The sequence below is a fragment of the Ziziphus jujuba genome, chromosome 3 (genome assembly GCF_031755915.1).
Source record: "Ziziphus jujuba cultivar Dongzao chromosome 3, ASM3175591v1".
In the NCBI taxonomy this organism is placed as follows: Eukaryota; Viridiplantae; Streptophyta; class Magnoliopsida; order Rosales; family Rhamnaceae; genus Ziziphus; species Ziziphus jujuba.
Window position 1 is genome coordinate 9,604,439 of NC_083381.1, and position 8,190 is coordinate 9,612,628.

The following is an 8,190-nucleotide window of genomic DNA, read 5'->3' on the forward strand; positions in this document are numbered from 1 at the left end:
CAAATAAAACCCTAAAAGGATTAGGAAGTTTCAGCCAACATAGGATCAAATTAGGAAATTACCTAATTTCACAACCTTTCCTAATCTAATTTGTATTAATTAATTCCCTAATTTTGAAAAAGTAATTAATTAATTTACAATCAAAATAATAAAATTCTAACTTTCCAAAAGTAATTTGTCTAGAAAATAAATAAATAAAACGAAAATAAAAGATAGTTTCCTAAAACAAAAAGTCAAACTCAAATTAGGAAACCAGTTGACTAGTTTGACAACTAAGCTATCTTTGACCAATTTCTAGCTTGTAGAGGCTCCAAATCAGCTCTAGTATGACATGTAGGATGCCAAATAGGATTAATATCGATTCCCATATATTTCCCCTTCATTGGAATAAGTCAAACTTGCTTGATCAATAGAAGAAGTCAAAGCCAACAGCTAAAGTGAGCATTTTCGGCCAAATTGAAGACTTATGTGCACAAGAAGCTTTGGATCAGCTTTATTCTGGCCTTGACATGATTCATCAATTGAGTTCATAAAGTGTTGAATCCATTACTTGCTGCGCGAAGTCCACAGATGCACCATAACAGCTACTCGGGTCCATCTCAGCCTTCACCACTTAGATGCAAAAAATGGGCTTTGGTTCTTCGGGTATTAGCTTGACCTCTTAAGATTTAACAACTCCTTGTATGAAGCCATCCAAGTTGCCCTTAAATCTCTTAACTTGTGCCTTAGTGATTGGCCCCGTCTTCATTTGTATAGGATCAACACCCCAGCAGGTAGTCGGTTGTATGGGTACGAATGGATTCTCATCATTCCCCTTCTCTTGAAAATGATTTTTCCTCAAATCAAAATCATCACCTAAAGCAAATGGAGTTAAATGTAGCGCTGACATTATACTCACCCGCTAGGTCAAGCTTGTAGGCATTTTCATTGATCCTTCCAAAACTTGAAAAGGTCCATCCCCATGCGGCATAAGCTTTGACTTTCTTTGTTCAGGAAACCTCTCTTTTCTTAGATGCAACCAAACCCAATCTCATGGGTCAAACACTATCACAAAAAATCCTAGAAATACAAGTTTATTTTAGGGAAAATCAAGTTCATCAAATTCCTACAAAAGAGAACATATAGAACTTGGCAATACAAGGTCTTCATAATTAGTTAGATGATTTAAATAAGCATCTTTATAAAACATGACCAGCATAGGTTTCTTACTCATTAATGCCTTTTTAATCTCACCTAAGCTAAGATAAATTTTTTTAATTTTCTTCTGTTTCCACTCTTTTTCTTTACTTCTCACGGCCACCACTATTTTTCCCTCATTTTCGGCTTTCTCACCCTTTTTCTCTCTCTCGGGTTTCTCACTACTCTTCCACTTAATTTCGGTTTTAGTAAGCTTACCTTGGTTATGTGGCTTGGCCTTTCCCTCTTTAACAATTGGTGAAGCCATGGGTGCCATGCTTGCCTTATCCTTGAGCCATTTGGCCTCCCTCCTTTGTTGCTTTTGAAGTTGATCTCGAAACACCTCATTTGGAGTTAATGGCTCCTGCTTAATCGTCTCTCCCTTAAATTTAAAAACAATGGAATTCTCTTTTCTATAGTGTATGGCATCGTTATAAAATTTCCATGGCCTCCCCAACCAAATATGATCGGCATGCATAGGCACATCATCACACAATACAACATCCACATATTTATCAATGCTGAATTTTACTTTGGTTTGTTTGTTTACTTTCTTCTCTCCACTATCATTAAGTCATTGTAATCTATATGGTTCTGGATGTTCAATGGTTGTTAATCCTATCAACTACCAAATAACTAATTACATTAGCACAACTTCCATTATTAACTGTCATACTACAAATGTTACCTTGAATTTCACATCGAGTGTGGAAAATGTTCTCTCTTTGAATTTTATCCTCATCTTTGTACATAGCTAGAACCCTTCTTGCCACTAACCTCAATTCACCCCTTGAGGCCTTGAGTGTTTCAGATTCCTCTTGTTCTTCATCTCCAACTTCTTCATCATCACATTTGGCTTCTCCTTCACTTCTTTCACTTTTGGATTCTATTTCACCATGACCTTTCAGCACCATGATTCTCCTATTTGAGCATTGACTGGTGATGTGTCCTCATCTCTAGCACTTAAAACAAACAATATCTCTAGTTCTTGAAGGTTTAGGATCATATTTACCTTCATATTTGTGTGCTTGGACAGATTCGTTCTTGACCTCCCTCTTTAGCCTATTAGATCTTTCATTACAAAGTTTAAATTTTGGCCTTGTGTCGTAAGTGGGATTGCTTCTACAAACACTTGGATTTGATCTCCTGCTATTTGAAACACCTCCAAACCATGAGCTTGCACCCCTCCTCTTGAATTGATTCTCAAGTTTGATAGCCACATGCAACATCTCTTCCAATTCAACATATTGTTGTAATTCTAGTTGATTGGCTATCTCCCGATTCAAACCTCCCAAAAACCTTGTCATGGTTGCCTCATGATCCTCATTCATACTTAATCTCAGCATGAGCATCTCCATCTCCTTGTAATAATCTTCCACGTTCCTATTTCCTTGAGATAAAGATTGTAACCTTTTATATAGCAACCTATGGTAATGAGTCGGTACAAATCGCTTTCTCATGGCTCCTTTCATTTGTCGCCAAGTAGTAATCAATTCATCACCTACTTTCCTTCTAGTACTTTGCTCATTTGTCCACCATTGGAGTGCATAATGACAAAATTCCAAAGCTGTCAATATAACTTTCTTAGTCTTCGAATAGTTATGACAGTCAAATATCATCTCCATTTGCTTTTCCCATTCTAGGTAAACCTCCAGATCATTTTTTCCCATAAAAGGTGGTATGTTGACCTTAATATTCCAAGATCATTATCCTCATTCCTTGCTGGTCTCTCACGGGTTGGTCTTCCTTGGAGTGCAAAAATATCATCAATTTATTCTTCAATATTATCTCCAAAATGACCTTCCCCGAATTTCTCTCTAGGTCGCCTTCACTTCCTCGACCTCAACCTTGGCCTCCATGTACATCAAACCTTGTACTCGGCCCACCTTGTGATGGTTCTAACCTATTCATCCTTTGATCTAGGTGACCAAATCGAGCATTCATCCACTGTAATTGTTCTAAGATCGCCATCATGTCGATAGGTTCACCTCCACTTCCCGTCGCTCTAGAATCTCCTTTGAATCCCATGAACAAACCGGCCTTTTGTGCATTTTTTTTTAATCACAAATAGATAGATGCTAACATAAATTGCAACTCAAAAGCCAACCAATTGACTAAATCCGAACCAACTTACAAGCCAAAACAAATTGCAACAATTTAGGTTTATGCAATATGTGAAAACTTTTTTTTTCTTGAATATATGAATGCAGATAATTAAGATCAAAAGAGCAAAGAAAAATCAACAAATAACTAAATTAACAAGAACAATGATGAAAAACAACCAACAAACTAGGAAGCAAAAATACGGTAAAATAAGGAAACCTAATTCGGCTACGAATGATTTTTTTTTCTTTTTTTAAGATGCAGAATGTGTAGAAGTATGAAACAACCTCAACCTAATGTTAAAATTGCAGATTAACACAAATCAAATAAAGCAAAATAATATAGATCAAACCTGAACAAAATCTTGGCTCTGATACCAACTGATATGAATATAGGTCGACCTGCGCCTAAACCCATATTATATTAGCCCGGAATCAAAATATTAAGTAAAAGTTATTATGGTCACCTCAACCCTTAATCAACCTGTGACTAGAAACCTTAGTATATTGAAGATGCCACAATAGGTGATGGAAATCCTAATTCCTATTGATAGTTCAAGCTAAAACACTCTCTTTCTAACGGTGTTTTAGGTGTTCAAAGAGAACAAAGAGAATTATTTTCTCACAAATAATTTTTCGAATAACATGTAAGCTGATTTCTCATTGAAAATAAGCCTTTAAATAGGCTTGAAAATAAAATCCTAAAAGGATTAGGAAAGTTCAGCCAACATAGAATCAAATTAGGAAATCGCCTAATTTTACACCTTTTCTTAATCTAATTTGTAATAATTAATTCCTTAATTTTGAAAAAGGAATTAATTAATATACAATCAAAATAATAAAATTCTAACTTCCCTAAAATAATTTTTTCAGAAAATAAATAAATAAAACAAAAATAAAAGATAGTTTCCTAAAACAAAAAGTCAAACTCGAGTTAGGAAACTAGTTGACTAGTTTGACAACTAAGCTATCTTTGACCAATTTTCAGCTTTTAAAAGCTCCAAATCAGCTCCATCATGACATGTAGGATGTGAAATAGGATTAATATTGATTCCCATACATTTTCCTTTGATTGGAATAAGTCAAAAACTTGCTTGATCAACAACAAGAAGTCAAAGTCAGCACCTAAAGTGAGCATTTTTGGCCAAATTGAAGACTTATGCGCATAAGAAGCTTTTGATCAGCTTTAGTTCGGAAATGACATGATTCTATGGTCTCTTGGTGATATCAATTGAGTTCATCAAGTTTTGAATCCATTCCTTGCTGCCCGAAGTCCGTAGATGCACCAAAATAGCTACCCGAGTCCATCTCAGCCTTGACCACTTGGATGCATAAAATGGGCTTTGGTTCTTTATGTATGAGCTTGCCCTCTTGATATTTAATAAATCCTTGTATGAATCCATCAAGTTTTCCATAAATCTCTTAACTTGTGCCCTAGTGATTGGCCCCGTCTTCAATTGTACAATATCAGCATCCCAGTGGGTAGTTGGTTGTACAGGTACGGCGGATTCTCATCAAATTTGCCTTTTTGTTTTTGGAAACTATCTTATATTTTGGTTTTTATTTAATTATTTTCTGGAAAAATTAACTTAGAAAAGTTGATATTTTATTATTTCAATTGTAAATTAGATTAGGAAAGGTTGAAATTCGGCCAACACCTTTAGATTCTTAATTGCTGACTGATTTTTACCTAGATCTTTAGAGTTTTGTTTTGTTCTTTCAAAGCCTATTTAAAGGCTTATTTTCAATGATAAATCATCTTACATATTACACAGACAATTATTTATGAGAAAGAATTCTCTTTGTTCTCTTTGAAAACCTAAAACACCATTAGAGAATGAGTGTTTTAGTTTGACTTATCAATAGGACATCCATTACCTATTGTGGCGTCTTCATCATATACCAAGGTTTCTAATCACAAGTTGATTAGGGGTGAAGGTAGCCATTAAAAGCATAACTGAATTATGATTGGAGCTAATATAATACAGGTTTAGGAGCAAGTTAACCTAGGTTCGTATCATTTGGTATTAGAGACAAATTTTGTTCAGGTTTGATATATTTTAATTGTTTTATTTATTTTTGTATTATTCTGCAATTTTAGCATTAAGTTAAGATTGTTCTTAGTTCATACACATCCTGCAAATAAAAAAAGTAAAATTAATATTCCTAGCCAAATAAGGTTTCCCTATTTTTACCGTATTTTTGCTTCCTAGTTTGTTAGTTGTTTTTCATCATTGTTTTTGTTAATTTGGTTTATTGTTGATTTTTCTTTGCTATTTTAATCTTAATTAGTTGCATTCGTATAGTTAAAAAAAAAAAAAAAGGAGTTGAAAGCATGTTGCATTAAAATCTAAAAATTTTGCAATTTGTTTTTGTTTGAAGATTGGATCAGGTTTGTTGAATATTTGGCATTGGAATCTGATGCAAATCTGATACGAACCTAGAACGACCTGCTCCTAAACCCGTATTATATTAGCCCGGATCTTAATTAAATTCAAGTTCTAATGGAATGGACCTCAACCCCTAACCAACCTATGGTTAGAAACCTTGGTATAATGTAGACGCCACAATAGGGGATGGAAAACCTATTGATAAGTCAAGCTAAAACAACCAATTCTCTAATGGTGTTTTAGGTGTTCTCAAAGAACAAAGAGATAATTAATCTCACAAGTATTTTCTTAATCAAATCAAAGTTGTATTCTTATTGAAAAATAAGCCTTTAAATAGGCTACAAAGCCATGAAATAAAACCCTAAAAACAAAGGGAAAACTGGCCATACAAAGTAGTTTCCTATGGTGGCCGAAATTCTCACTCCTTTCCTAATCTAATTTGGGTTAATTAATTCCTTTATTTTGAATTAGGAATTAATTAATTTACAATGAAAATAATAAAATAATAACTTTCCTAAACTTATTCTTCCAGAAAAAAAAAATTAAAAACTAAAAAGTAATGGTAGTTTCCTAAAACAAAAAGTAAAAACAAATTAGGAAACTAAAAATGCTAGCCTTTTGATCAAGTTGACTTTGATTAATCTTTGACTTCTTTGAGCTCCAAATCAGCTTCTAGATGCTTTGTAGGATGCCAAATAAGCTGAATATGAAGTCCCACACGTTGCCCATGCTTGGAAAAATAAGAAAAGGCTAATAAAGTAAAATACAGTAAAGCCAGCAAGCAATACAGCAAATTCGGCCAAATTGTTGATGCTGTCCGTACAAGCCCTTTTTGATTGCATTTGAGGCTGCTTTAACTTGATTCCATGACCTCTTAGGAATATGTATTGAACCCATAAAGCATTGGAACCATTTCATACTTCCCGGACTCCAAAAATGTACCAAAAACCGCCACCCGGGCTCGTTTTGGCTTCTATTGCTTGTATGAGTAAAACAGGCCTTGGTTCTTTAGATATGGCCAACCCCTCTTGAATATGACTTATTCCTTGTATAAAGACAGCAAGATTGTCCTTGAAATTCTTGGCTAGGGCTCTAGTGATCGGTCCCACCTTCATCCGTAACGGATCGGCACCCCAGCGGGTTGTCAGTTGTACGGGTTCGGGCGGATTCGTATCAAAATCCACCCGTGCTTGTATAACCGACGACCCGCTGGGGTGCTGATCCAATACGGATGAAGACCGAGCTGATCACTAGGGTTCAAGCTAAGGTTTCAGGACAACCTTGTTGCCTTTATCCAGGGACTAATTCATTCTCAAGAGGGCTTGTCCATACCCAAAGATCCAAGACTTGTTTTGAGCATACAAGTGGTGGAAGCCGATACAGACCCGGGTAGCAGTTTTGATGCATCTACAGAGTCCAGGCACCATGAAATGGTTCCAATGCTTCATGGATTCAATGCATATGTCTAAGAGGTCATGGAATCAAGTCAAGGCAGCTTCAAAGGAATTCAAAAAGGGGTTGTGGGCACAACATGGAAATTTGGCTTGTTTTACTATTTTTCTTGCTGGCTTTACTGTATTTTCTTGAGTTGGCTTTTTCTCTTTCCTCCAAGCAATGGAAACGTGTGGGACTTCATGAAAATCCTATTTGGCATCCTACAAAGCATATGGAAGCCAATTTGGAGCTTAAATTGGTCAAAGTCAGTTTAGTCAAAAAGATAGTATTTTAGCTTCTTAATTTGGTTTCTACTTTTTGTTTTAGGAAATTACCTTTACTCTTGGTTTTTATTTACTTATTTTCTGGAAAAAGAAGTTTAGGAAATTTGTTATTTTATTATTTTCATTGTAAATTAATTAATTCCTAATTCAAAATAAAAGAATTAATTAATCAAAATTAGATTAGGAAATGATAGGGAAAATTCGGTCACATTAGGAAACAATAAGCATGGCCAGTTTTCCCTTTACCTTTTAGGGTTTTATTTTGTTTTCTTTTAGCCTCTAAAAGGGCTTATTTGTTAGGAAGAACACACCATTAACAATATTCAGAATTTATTTTGTGAGATTGAATTTCTCTTTGTTCTTTTGAACACCTAAAGCACCATTAGTGAATGAGTGTTTTAGTTTTGACTTATCAATAGGACTTCCACCACCTATTGTGGCGTCTTCATTAGATACCAAGGTTTCTAATCACAGGTTGGTTAAAGATCAAGGTGACCATTAGAACTTGAACATAATTTGATCCGGGCTAATATAATACGGGTTTAGGAGCAGATCATCCTAGGTTCGTATCATTGGGTATGAGAGTCGAATTTTATTTAGGTTTAATCTATCTTTATTTGCTTTCTTTGTTTTTTTTTTTAATCTGAAATTTTAGCATTAGTTTAAGGTTGCTTCTATCATCATACATGCTCTATATATTTTAAAAAAAAAATTCATTCCTAGTTAAATTAGGTTTTCCTAGTTTTTACCGTATTTTTGTTTCCTACCCTGTTGGTTGTCATTCATTATTGTTCTTGGCAATTG